The sequence below is a fragment of the Amblyomma mixtum genome, chromosome 4, assembly GCF_055824585.1.
Source record: "Amblyomma mixtum isolate Tamu chromosome 4, ASM5582458v1, whole genome shotgun sequence".
Classification (NCBI taxonomy): Eukaryota; Metazoa; Arthropoda; class Arachnida; order Ixodida; family Ixodidae; genus Amblyomma; species Amblyomma mixtum.
In genome coordinates, this window is record NC_143015.1 from 5062171 (window position 1) to 5076427 (window position 14257).

The following is a 14257-nucleotide window of genomic DNA, read 5'->3' on the forward strand; positions in this document are numbered from 1 at the left end:
AGCCCAGAATGACATCGTGAGAACAGCGGGACAGCACGAAAAACTCGGCGATATACACAACATCCCGAATAACAAGGCGAGCTGTGCTTGACGCTAGAGGTTGAAGGCGGTGCGAGCTTGCAGTGCGGAGGCAAAAGTTCGAAACAGGCGTCGTCACTTTACGGAGTCTTCGGCAAAGGGCTGCGCTAATAACGGATAGAGTAGCGCCCGTGTCTACAAGGGCGAGAACGGCGATGCCATCAATAAACACTTGGACAACATTGGCGGGTGACAACGGAGGACTTGGAGAGTTGGATAGAATCGCAGTTCTTGGCTACGGAACTGCGACTGTTTTCCTCTGGACGGGAAGGTGAGCATCGGCGCATGGGAGAGAGAGATCGGCGGCGCGGAGAGGGCGACCGGTGTGAAGAATAGGAAGAGCGGTCAAGAGGGAATGAGTCCGTATGGGTGCCGGAGGAAACGGGTAGTGAAGGATGCGCAGGGTCGTAGCGGTATGGGCCTGCCCCGTCCCGGAAACTCGGCTCGTGTTGGCGACAAAGCCGCGCGACGTGGCCGCGGGCAAGCCACAGGCATAACATATGGGGCGGTTCTCGTGTGTGCGCCATGGGTTCGTGACGGCGCGGCGAGGTGGCAGACGACGACGAATAGGTGCCGGCGGAGGTGGCAGCGGTGCGACAGGTGTGGGGGGGGGAAACATAGGCGTCGTGGCGTGGTGGTCTGGCGGCAACCTCGGCATATATGAGAGGGGCAGATACAGGTGGGAGCCGAGGGCTGCAGGGCAAAGTGTCGGCGACCTGGTGCGTCGAAATGTGGGATCAAGGGATGGCGCAGGGTCGCCAGACACAGGCAGGAAGGACAGTTGGCGGGCAACCTCTTCCCGAATAAAGGCCTTGATCTCGGGAAGCAGCCAGGCCGGGTCAGAAACCAAACTGCAGACAGGAAGTGACGCGTCGTGCAAGCCGGAACGACGAGTAGAAGCTCTCTGCTTCCTGAGGACGTCATAGCTTTGGCATAGCTGTATGACATCCACCACTGTTTGTGGATTCCTTGCCAGCAACATCTGGAACGCGTCGTCAGAGATACCCTTCAAGATGTTATTAATTTTGTCGGACTCCGGCATCGATGGGTTGACGCGCTTGCACAGCTAGGTCAAGGACGTCTTCTATATAACTTGTGAAGGTTTCGGTGGTGGACTGAGCGCGGGAGCGCAGGCATTGTTCGGCGCGCAGTTTGCGCACAGCCGGGCGGCCAAATACCTCCGAGAAACTGGTCTTGAAGGACGACCAGGTCGGCAAGTCGGCCCCATGATTTCTGAACCACAAGTTGGCTCCGTCGGTGAGATAGAAGAGGACGTTACCAAGCTTGGTAGCATCCTCCGACTTGTTGTGGGCGCTGACGCGCTCGTACGACGACAACCAGTCGTCGACATCCTGGTCGTCGGCACCGCTGAAGACGCTGGGATCGCGGTGCCGGAGCCCGCCAAAACAGAAGATGGTAGGCGAAGGCATGGGGGTCGTCTGGCTGGTGACTTCGGGCATAACGGACGGGGAAGGTAAGGTGCGGCTACGGAGCTCCAGGATGTGAGGGGGAACGTACAGCAGCCTCCACCAAATGTAAGAGGGGGTTGTGGCTCAGCAGTACCTTGGTCGCCTTCCAACGTCCAGCAAAGATCCAGGCAAACGTTCGGGCTGCGAGGGAGCTTCACGCCTCTGAATCGTCGTTGTCTTTCACGCACACAGCTCCCCACTGTATAGATATATTATATATATATATATATATATATATATATATATATATAAACGTAATTCGGTTGACACACGGTAGAAAAACAACAACTTTATTCTAACGTTTCGACCAGGGTCTGGCCTTCGTCAGAGTGGACACTCTGATATATATATATATATATATATATATATATAAGAAGGGGTGAAGATCGGATGGATCCGGTAGAACATAAACGTAATTCGGTTGACACACGGTAGAAAAACAACTTTATTCTAACGTTTCGACCAGGGTCTGGCCTTCGTCAGAGTGGACACTCTGACGAAGGCCAGACCCTGGTCGAAACGTTAGAATAAAGTTGTTGTTTTTCTACCGTGTGTCAACCGAATTACGTTTATGTTCTACCGGATCCATCCGATCTTCACCCCCTTCTTATATATATATATATATATATATATATATATATATATATATATATATATATATATATATATATATATATATATAGTCTTGAAAAAGGACAGGCGCTGTCCGAAACGTCGACTCCCAATAAACGTTTGCTTAAAAGAAGCGTTTCTCAGTTTCGGATCATATATATATATATATATATATATATAGGTTTATAGGTTGCGAAAGCGTGAAGTACTAGACTGCTTATAAGAATATATAGCGAAGTATACGCTTCGTTAAAGGAAACATTTATTCAACTCGACGTTTCGATCGGAAGACCGATCTTCTTCAGGAGTGAAGAAGATCGGTCTTCCGATCGAAACGTCGAGTTGAATAAATATGTTTCCTTTAACGAAGCGTATACTTCGCTATATATATATATATATATATATATATATATATATATATATATATATATATATATATATATATATACATATATATATATATATATATATCTCAAATCAAATCAAATCAGTTTATTTTGCCACCTAGAAATTTCCATTTTTTCACGGTGACGTGTTCGAACACACGGAGGATTGGCTCGAGACCTTCGATCGGGTCGCCCGCTACAACGGCCGCTGCGACGAGCTCAAGCTCAATAACGTGTACTTTGGCCTGGAAGAGTCTGCCCGGACGTGGTTTGAAAACCACGAGGCTACCCTTCCCACCTGGGAGCTGTTTTGCCATAGTCTCCTGGCCACGTTCCCCAACGCTGACCGCCGGGAGAAGCTGCGCTGCACTCCCGAAATCGGCGCACGAGCGAAAGCGTGCTCATTTATACCGAAGTCATGGCCCGTCTTTTTAATCACGACAACATGACAGAGGAGAAGAAGCTGCACCATCTCGTGCGTGGGGTTAAGTAGGAGCTGTTTGCGAGCCCCGTGCGCAGCCCACCCCGTACGGTGGCGGAATGTCTTACCGAGGCGACCACGATGGACTCGACGCTGCAACAACGGGCCCGCCAGTGATATTGCGACATCAACAGCATGGTGCCCAAAGGGTTTTCGTCGTGTTTCGGCGGCAGTGCAGATACCTCGCGCGAACTAACTCGCTTACTCGTCTGGGAACACGTTCACCGCACCCATCTGCCCCAGGTTGCGCCTGCGCCGCTGGCAGCGCTGACCGAAGTCGTCAGGAACGAGGTGCGACAGGTTGGACAGGCACTTCCTGTCCCCGAAGCGCCGTGCCGGTTGGATCACAGACCTAAGTACGCATCCGTTGAATGTAGCACGACTGGCTACAGTCCCATTACCCTGACGCCTGGAGTCAGCAACAGCGGCACATGTGACGCAAATGTGCCTGACTACACTATTGCCCCGATGTCTCCCGTGAGTAACATTGCCATATATTCCGCAACCGCACCTGCTACAGCTGGGCCACGCCCTCAGAAGTCTGATTTGTGGCGCACACCGGACCGTAGGCCCCTCTGCTACCACTGTGGGGAGCCCGGTCATGTCTACCGAGCATGTCCATACTGCCAAGTGGGTCTTCGCGGTTTCCATCCCGACGCACCTTGTCCTCAGAACGGCGACCGTCCGCATGAGTATGCGGAGCATCTCTAGGCTCGCCAGAACCCTGTTTACTCTGGAAGGCGCGAGTCCCGTTCGCCTTCGCCTCTGCGGTATCGCGCTTCCAGCCCCGGCCGCCAGAGTAGCTCTGCTGGCCGTCGCTCGCCGAGTCCGCGTCGGGAAAACCAACACCAGCGACCTCTGGAGGCAAGGGCGCTGACGTCGGGCTGATGATAATGATGATGACGATGATGATGATGAAAAATTTATTTTTAACAAGGGAGTTTTGGACACGTCGGTCCTTGGGCCCCCGCACGGCCCCACTGCACTCAAACGTTCATGTCCTGGACGTGTCGAGATCCTCCACCGCGAAACCCTCGAGCCGGCGATACCTGGAGAGAGAGAGAGGCAGCGACAGTATCCGATACGCTGCATCCGATTTGCCTGTGACAATTGATGTCACTGAGATTACCGCGCTGCTCGATACCGGTGCTGGTTATTCTGTTATGAACCATGCCTTTGCTGGAGAACTTAAAAAGGTTCTGACAACCTTCGCACCGCTGGTGGGCACCTAATTTTCCCTTTGGCCAGGTGCACGGCTAGAGTTGGAATTAGTGGTTTCACGTACGTTGATGAATTTGTCGTGATTCCCGAGTGTTCCAGAGACTTGATTCTGGGGATCGACTTCCTGCAGTCGAACGGCGCTGTGATTGACTTTCAGGAGGCACGTGTCACGTTCTCGACCAAACAGGCCGTGGACCGCTTTGACTCCCGAGATCTCTGCAGCAACGATCTGCGCATTGTCGAGGACGACATTACGCTGCCGCCGCGGTGCAGTGTCCTGGTGCTCTTGCGGAACGACCTATTTCACGACTACGATTGCCTGGCGGACGGCCATACTCCACTGCTGCTTAAGCAGGGACTTGCCGTTGCAAGAGGTCTCGTCCAACTACGTGACGGCCGTACCCACTTCCTCTTGACTAACTTTGCCGACGAATACCAGCACCTGGCCAAAGGCACGGCGACTGACTTCCTCCACGACATTGCTGAGGTTCCATGTGTGTGCACCGTGGCAGGACCCACTCCAGACAGTGCTGGCCCGCAACACTTTCATCAGTCAGTCAAAATAAATCCTGCCCTGCCGTCGGTTCAGAGGGATCTTCTGTCGGACCTGTTAGCAGACTGTGTGAACTGTTTCGTTACGTGTAGGTCGGCCGAACTCCACTCGCCATGCATCGTATCACTAATGAGACTACGCGGTCCGTCTGCCAGCGCCCATATCGTGTTTCCCGGTGGAGCGACAAGCCATTTAGAATCAGGTTGCCGAGATGCTTGCAGACGATGTCATTAAGCCGCCCACCAGTCCACGGACATCGCTTGTGGTGCTTGTCCAAAAAAAAGATAATACTCTGAGTTTCTGTGTTGACTACAGAAAACTTAATGACGTAACCAAAAAAGGACGTTTAACCGCTGCCCGGGACAGATGACGCGCTCGACCGATTCCGGAATACCCGATACTTCTCGTCATTAGGTCTTAAAAGCGGGTACTGGCAAATCGAAGTGGACAAGAGAGACCGTGAGAAGACGGCGTTTGTGGCGCCCGACAGCCTAGATGAGTTTAAAGTGCTCCCATTTTGTCTGCGCTCAGCACCGAAACTTTCCAACGCATGATGGACACCGCTCTCTCCTGCTTGAAGTGGCAGTCCTGCCTGGTGTACCTGGATGATGTCGTTATAATTTCGACCACCTTTGACCAACGCTTGGAGCTGTTGCGCATTGTGCTAGAAGCGCTCAAATCCGCGCAACTCACCATCAAAGCCGAAAAATGTAATTTTTTCTTTGACGAACTTCGCTTTCTTGGTCACGTTGTGAGCGCACAAGGTGTTTGCCCGGACCCTGACAAGACCGCTGCCGTCTCAGGTTTTCCTTGCCCAACTGGCAAGAAGGCCGTTTGCCGGTTTTTGGGCCTGTGCTCCTATTATAGGCGCTTTATTCAAGATTTCTCGACAATCACTGAACCGTCAAACGCACTGACCCGCGACGACACGCCCCTCCTGTGGGGACTGACGAAGAGGTTGCATTTGTCGAGCTTCGCAGCCGTCTACAAAGTATTCCGATACTCGTCGAGCACGCTGCCATTTCGACGAGCACGCTGCCACGGACATCCACACTGATGCCAGCAATGTATACAGCCTCGGTATACAGCCTTGAATATAATATTCTAGGCACTATAGCCTGTGTATACTGCTGTGAATATAGTATTCTAGGCACTACAGCCTTGGTGCAGTGCTGATCCAGTGGAAATACGGTGCAGAATGGGTCATCAATTATGCCACCCGAAAACTTAACGCGCCCAAGACCAATTATTCTACGACGGAGAAAGAATGTCTTGCAGTGATGCAGACAGCTGGGTTAGTTGGTGTTTAGATTGAGAGGACATAATAGTAGCGCTTAAAAAACAAGGACGACAGGGTAGAGAAAGACAGCACAGGCGCTAGACTAGAAAGTAAGGCATTTAAGGCAGACAGCTGGGCTAGTTGGTGTTTAGATTGAGAGGACATAATAGTAGCGCTTAAAAAACAAGGACGACAGGGTAGAGAAAGACAGCACAGGCGCTAGACTAGAAAGTAAGGCATTTAAGGCAGACAGCTGGGCTAGTTGGTGTTTAGATTCAGAGGACATAATAGTAGGGCTTAAAAAACAAGGACGACAGGGTAGAGAAAGACAGCACAGGCGCTAGACTAGAAAGTAAGGCATTTAAGGCAGACAGCTGGGCTAGTTGGTGTTTAGATTGAGAGGACATAATAGTAGCGCTTAAAAAACAAGGACGACAGGGTAGAGAAAGACAGCACAGGCGCTAGACTAGAAAGTAAGGCATTTAAGGCAGACAGCTGGGCTAGTTGGTGTTTAGATTGAGAGGACATAATAGTAGGGCTTAAAAAACAAGGACGACAGGGTAGAGAAAGACAGCAGAGGCGCTAGACTAGAAAGTAAGGCATTTATGGCAGACAGCTGAAACCAGCCGGATCTCTCCCCCCCGTCGATCCACTGAAGACCCCTTTCCACCAAGTGGGCATGGACCTCCTTGGTCCATTTCCAAAGTATGTGTGTGGAATGCGTTGGATAGTCGGTGCGACCGACTACCTCACAGGGTACGCTGAGACCACGTCTCTTGTCAAAGACACTGCTGTTGAAGTGGCGCAGTTTTTCGTCCACAACGTTGTCTTGCGTCATGGAGCACCCGCAGTTGTTGTTACTGACCGTGAAACTGCTTTCACGGCCCGCTTAACCCAGTCCGTGATGGCTGTGACGCACACGAGCCATCGACGTGCTACGTCCTATCACCCCCAGACAAACGGGTTGGTAGAGCGACTCAACCGCACACTAGTCGACATGCTATCACTGTACGTTCACGTCGAGCATCGAACATGGGACACCAGTCTGCCGTACGTAACGTTTGCGTACAACACCTCCCTGCAGGAAACAACCCGACAGACCCCCTTTCAGCTTATCTTCGGTCGGCAGGTGACCAATCCGTTGGTATGTTGCCCGTCGACCCCTACTGCGACTCTGACACTGACCTCGACGTAGACACCTTCGTTCAGCGTGCTGAGGAAGCGCGGCAACTGGCACGCCTGCGAATTAACCGTCAACAGGATGCTGACGCCGCTACGTACGACCTCGGCTACGCGCCCAGCGACTTTGTGTGGGTTTCGATACCTGTTCATCGCCGCGGGTTTTCTGAAAATTTGCTGCGCAGATACTTCGGCCCTTGCGAAGTAGTGCGCCGCATCAGTGATGACTTATGCAGTTGCTCCCGCCCTAACAGCTTGTTCATCGCCCCGATCGCATCGAACTGAAGTCGTCCGCATTGTTCGCATGAAGCCTTACCACGACCGGGTACCTGGCTGAACTGAGGCTCACAGCAGCTGTGTCCTACCCTTTCATTGACTTTTCTCTCCTAGCCACATCGTGTCGAGGCTGCAGAAGAGGGGGGCAATGATAGATGCCTTCGAAGAAGCAGAAGTAGCGCATGCACAAGTAGAGGAAGAAGTTGGTTGCCGCTCGCTCGCGCTCTCGGACCACTGAGGGACAGCCGCAATTTTTCGTTTCTGCTCCGGTGTTCTACATAGCGTTGCACGTTTTCAGCTGCGTCATATCATTCAGACCTTCTTTTATACTTCCAACTTCTGCCCTTAGTTCTCGTTGAAGGCATTCAATTGCTTTGGAAGTTTCACGCCCCTCTCTCGGCATTTTGAATTCAGGCAAATGTTTCACATATGAAAAGAAGCGCAAAACAAGAGCAATAAACAGCACCGTTCGGCAGCTGTGCACTGCTGCCGAAATAAGAAATAGGAGCGTCCCTAGGACCGATCCTTGCGATACGCCTGAAAAAAGCCCCGTCGTGGTGGCTAAGTGGTTACCGTGTTCGGCCGCTGACCGGAAAGAAGCTTGCTTGTTCAATCTCGGCCGCGTGGTCGAATTTCGATGGAGGCTAAATTATTGAGGGCTGCGTACCGTGCGATATCAGTGCACGTTACAGAACCCCAGGTGGTCGAAATTTGTGGAGTCCTTCACTACATAATAAATGATTTTTAGCACAATGGCGGCACAACACAAGAAAAACGACAACACGGGCGCTTAATCCTACTGTTTAATTAAGAGACAGCACACGAAATATATAGCTTCCCAGGGTATGCGCACGCGCACAAGGCACCCAGACACACCATGCTTCGATCTTACCACAGTAGGCGCGAGAAACATTTTTGCTCAGCTTCATATAGAAAAGCAGAAGTAATAATAATAATAATATTTATTTTCCATATTTATTGCCATTGCCTTTATTTTCCATCACAATGATGAGGGAGGCAGAGAGAAAATGCTAGGGATGTAGCTTGACGGACTCTCGCCTCCCCGAAAAGAGAAGTTTGGTTTGGTTCGGTTTATGGGGTTTAACGTCCCAAAGCGACCAAGGCTATGAGAGACGCCGTAGTGGAGGGCTCCGGAAATTTCGACCACCTGGGGATCTTTAACGTGCACTGACATCGCACAGTACACGGGCCTCTAAAATTTCTTCTCCAAAGAAATTCTAGCCGCCGCGGCCGGGATCGAACCCGCGTCTTTTGGGTCAGCAGCCGAGCACCATAACCGCTGAGCCACCGCGGCGGCCAGAGATAGAAGTTGTACAGGAAAAAAATATGCAGACAGCATACCAGCATACCAGCAAAGCTTAAAAAAAGAAAGAAAAAACCAGCAGTAATACTAAAGAAATAAAGGAAGCACGAACAGAACCTATTTTTCAACGCAACTGTAACTCTTTGTAACGCGTAAAAATCAAACGTAAAGGCAAAATTACATAGAAATTACAAATTGCAAAATTATAATCACATAAATTTAAACACAATTACAGGAATTACAATTCAAAAGTTACAAAATCAGAACACAAAAAAAATTATACAAAATTACAGAAAATACAATTCAAAAGTTACACCCGGTTACATATATTTGAAACATAGTGTTGCAACTCTTTTTTTTTTCGAGTGCTCAACAGTCATGTAGTGGCTATGGCAGAGGTTAAGATAGTGCGGTAGACTATACCTAAGCATCCGTTTGCCATAACCTGTTCTGTATGCATAAATGTGCCATATGTTGTTGCTTCTTGTTTTGTACAATGCGTGTTTTTGCATAATGAAGCCAGTGCTGCAATGAAAGGAGTATTGTTTTTATTTTCGGTTTTGTATTTATAGAGTAAGCAGTATGCATACAAATCATTAATTGGCAATATGTCCCCTTTCTCAAAAAGTGGTTTGGATGGGTGGTCATATGCAACATTATATACTATTCTAAGCATTCTTTTTTGTTGGGTAAGTAATTTTCGGAGGTTTGTGGAAGATGTATTTCCGCATACCAAGTGACAGTAATTTAGATGCGAGCAGAACAATGAATTATACAGAAGCATTTTTTGAATTTTTTTTTTTTACAGAAGAATGTTTTTGTGAGCGTAAACTGTTCCTATGACACGGGATAATTTAGGTGCTATGTAATTTGTGTGCTCGTCCCAAGTCATTTTCTCATCGAAAAATACACGTAGTATTTTGAAAGAGCTAACAACATCTATTTTATAATTGTCAAGCAATATACCATTGTTATTTTGGATGTTCTTGTTCTTGGGGCGGAAAATATTGCCATAAGTTTTTGAGGTATTAAGCTTAATGGCGTTAAACCTTGTCCACTTTTCAAGTTGAGTAAGCTTTGTGCTTGTTTTTGCAATCATTGATGAGGCGCATGACCCGGAAAAAAACAAGGTGGTGTGGTCTGCATATATGACAATTTTTGTTGGTTTGTCTATTTGTCTTATGTCATTCACGTATATATTAAAAAGGAATGGGCCCAAGATGCTGCCTTGGGGCACACCAGATAAGATAGCTACGACATCTGATCGGTGACCGTTTAATTCTACATACTGCGGTCGATGTTTAAGATAACTGCTCAAAAGAAACAAGGATTGTCCACGGAAACGATATACTTGAAGCTTTTTAAGCAGTAACATGTGGTTAGATGATCAAAGGCCTTCGAAAAATCTACATATATTCCTAAAGCAATATACCATCTGTCATCAAAAGAGCTTAAAATTAATTCTTTTTGTTCTAACAAAGCAAGTTCCATAGACTGATATTTCAGAAATCCAAATTGTGAAGGTATATATGCTCATTACAGAAGTTATTCATGTGGGACAATATTATTTTTTCAAACCCTTTGGAGAAAACAGGCAATATTCACAATTGCCTATAGTGTCACTAACTCAGCTCAGACCCGGATTTTAAGCACAGAATGCTTTTAGCTCCCGTTGTGGGCAGTGTGGTGACGTCACGCAGAGACCGAGAGCCAACTTCCGGGCACTGAATTCTGCTCATCGGGGCAATGAATTCCACACGTCCGGGAGCTGAAACGAGAGCATCCGGGCGCCGTACAAGATTTAACGAGACTCATACGTGATCTGTTAGGGGCTTTGAGAGAGGGCCGCTTAGAGCAAGGGGGAGCTCGAGGGCGAGAAGGGCTTTGGGCGGAAAAACTGCTTCCCCGCCGTCCCCAAGAATGGCGCCGCGGTCCCACACTCACGCATGTAAAAGACCAGCCTCTAGGCCTTTAGCTCACGACGTTTGCCCCTTTGGCAGGCAGATGTATACACGCTCGCGGAGTATTCGAACGCACTGCATATACATTCTTGTCAGACCTGCGTCTCGTCGTGTCCGCGTACGCTTCTGTATCGTCCTGCATTTCAATGCCGCCACCGTCCCAGCTGCTTAAGCCGAGCAATGGTGCCTGATGAAAGGAGAGGTAGGAAGCGTCTTGCGGAAAGCGATCGCTTTGAGAGTGATACGCCACAGCAGAAGACTGCTCTCCCCTGCCGACAACGCCATGATTATGCGGCCGCTCCTGAAAGCGACAGGGCCGCCACGGTTCGCGGCTGCCTACCTAGGCGCGCACTATTGTAGGCGATCGCTTCGACGCAACAAGAAGTGTGTGGTGTGGTGCCCGTAAACGTTTCATGCTTACTCTACTCTCGGTTACGGGAGAGGCAGAGATTTTTTCATAGCAAAGGCTTCCAGAATTTCACGAGCCGTCTGATGTTGCTCGTTAAAAGAGATAAAAGTGGTACTAAGATAAAATTGTTAAAGGGCTAAAAAATTATTTACCGTGGTACCATCAGCATTTCAGATAGAGACAGCGCCGCTTTCATCAGTGCATGCTTTAACAGAAGCAAAGAGGGAGAAAAAAGAGCCGTCGCATAACTTGCGAAAGCCAAAAGATCGGCTGCCAGAAGAGGCATGGCCAGCGTTTCGTGAGGTGTACAGTCGCGGGTAAAAAAGATTAGCACACATGACGGAACACCAGAACGCCGGAATGACAACGCGTGGCGCTGCGGGTGGCGAAGAGGCTGATAACGAGAGTGCCGGGCCGTTCCCATTCTACAGTATTAGGGGGGTTCAGCGGACTGCCACGGACAGCAAAATTACTGGCTAAATGCAGCGCTATCATCTATTGTTCCCGCGAGTTCTTTGTGAAAAACCATCACGGACATAAAAAAACAGTAATAAAAAGAAACTATCTTTGCTCATGATAACCGAGCCAAAATAAATCCTGCAAGCCCAGTCACGTAGGGTCGGCACTTCTACCCTCGGACGGTGCACGCTTGATAAAACTTACATCCTGCCGTCCCACCCTAGGCTGCAAACATGGAAACGGCCCGTTAGGCAGGTCTGCGTACCGCAGCGCCGCGTGGTGAGATATACGAATTCTAATCGCCTGTTATCTGTGCTAATATTTTTTGCACGCGACTGTACCACCAACGTTGTCTACGAAATTCCGTTGTCCTGCAGAAAATCCTATATTGGACAGACGGGACGATACGTGAATGACAGACTTAGGGAACACGCAAGAGATATTGAAAATAATGAAGGCCCGTCACTTGGTGAGCACTGTAGGGATTGCACCAATTGTAAACCACGGTTCTGCGAGGTGAGGATTTTGGGCAGAGGTAGACATCAGACGGCTCGTGAAATTCTGGAAGCCTTTGAGATCAAAAATGCGGGTCTGAGCTTTGTTAGCGACACTTCTGTTCTTCTACATGAAGCTGAGCAAAACTTTTTGTCGCACCTACTGTGATAAGATCGATGCATGGTGTGTCTGGGTGCCTTGTAGGCGTGCGCATACGGTGAGAGGGCTATACATTTCGTGCGCTGTCTCTTGATTAAACAGTTGGAGTAAGCGCCGGTGTTGTCATCTTTCTTGTGTTGTGCCCCCATTGTGCTAAAAATCATTCATTATGTAGTGAAGGACTCCGGAAATTTCGACCACCTGGGGTTCTTTAACGTTCACTGACATTGCACAGTACACGGGTCTCTATAATTTTGCCTCCATCGAAATTCGGCCGTCGCGGCCGGGATCGAACCCGCGTCTTTCGGGTCAGCAGCCGAGCGCCGTAACCACTGAACCACCGCGGCGGGGCGATTTATAGCTTTTTGCCTCGAGGCTAAACAAGGCACCAGTGCATCCGAGCACAATGTTTTCGAGTTCGGTTCGGGTTCACGCCTTTCGGGTTCAGTTCCGGGCTGAGCAAAATCTGAACCGGTTCGAATCGTTTGAAGCAGGTTCAAGCGTGATCTGGAGTAAAAACATTTTCAAACGCAGATGGGTTTTCTAACCAGGCCAATTGATGTTTTGTGTCCTTCTCTATGTGACACGGGTATGAAAACTGAAATAAATATTTTATGTTTCTGTCGTGTCCGGTCGCTGTGTTGAATGCAGCGAAAGACGCACACGGTACTTTAAGACTTCGTTTATTTAAAGCCGATGAGGGTGCGACCAGCGTCGACCGAGGCAGGAGCCGAACTGGCCGCCCGAAGAAAGGAGGGAGTGGAGAAGCGTCCACGGCAGGGAGTGGCTTCCCAGAACAGGAGGAGGGTGCGGGGGCGCACCGTGGGGGGGGCATCCGGCGACAGCGTGCGACGAGGGGCAAGCGGTCGTTAGGAGGAGATGCGAGTGGTCGTTAGGAGGAGGATTGAGTGGTCGTTAGGAGGAGGATGCGAACTGTCGTTAGGAGGAGGACGCGGGGGCGCACACACACAAAAGCAATAAGGGGACACAACACTTCCTTCCCCCTTAGAAAGTTGCCTGGTATCGTGCAGGGGGTCGGCGCTCACGCGTGGAGGCGCGCTGGCTTTGTGCGCTCGGGGGAGAAACACTTGTAGGCTGGCTGTTGTTCGCTGTGTCTCCTAGGTCTGTCCTGGGCGAAGTCTCTTCTTCCGGGAAGAGGTGCCAGGCTATGTGGGAAAATGGTGCACGTGTTCTCTCCGCTGGTGGACAGCTCTCAGACGGCGTCGTAAATCTACGCAGCTGGTTGAGATGTCGGCGTGCTACTGTGCCATGTATGTTGACGAGCCAAGAGCGCAGGCCTATGCGTCTGACAATTGTAGCTTCCTCCCAGCGTGGCTTTTTCAGAAACTGTCGGGCGAGGACGCGCTGCCCATCATTAAGCGTGCCGCAGCGCGGAATTGCTTTTTCTTCCCGGAACGTCTCTGCCTTTGGCTCGGGGAGGATGGCTGTGAGCTGGGTTCGCATTTCACGCTCGAACATCATTTTCGAGGGGGTCTCGCCTGTTGTGCTCTGAACCGTCGTGTGCTGCTTGAAGAGAAAGCGCGCAAGGCGGCGCTGCAGCGAGCCTGTCTGATCTCTTTCAAGGGCGCGTTTTAGCTCGGCTACGTAGCGCTCGGCTTGTCCGTTTGTCGCTGGGTGGTAGGGGGCCGATGTAACTGATGAGATCCCGTTGTCGCGATAAAACTTGAGGATCTCCGCAGACACAAACGGTGTTCCGTTGTCCGACACTACCTTGCGCGGCAGGCCGAACGTTGCAAATAGTGATCGGAGGTTGTCAATGACTGCTGCCGAAGTCGTCTGTCCCATTTGCCTTATCTCAAGCCACTTTGTGTAGGCATCTACGACCACAAGGAAAGTGCAGCCCTCAATTGGTCCTGCAAAATCAATGTGCAGTGTGTGCCATGGTGTGTCTGGCT

The 14257-nt window shown here is 50.0% G+C and overlaps 1 pseudogene; it reads left to right on the forward strand.

Annotated features, from left to right (window-relative positions):
* The first annotated feature begins 3107 nt into the window (after positions 1 to 3107).
* Positions 3108 to 3737, forward strand: LOC149345530 (uncharacterized; annotated as a pseudogene).
* Positions 3738 to 14257: the final 10520 nt, after the last annotated feature.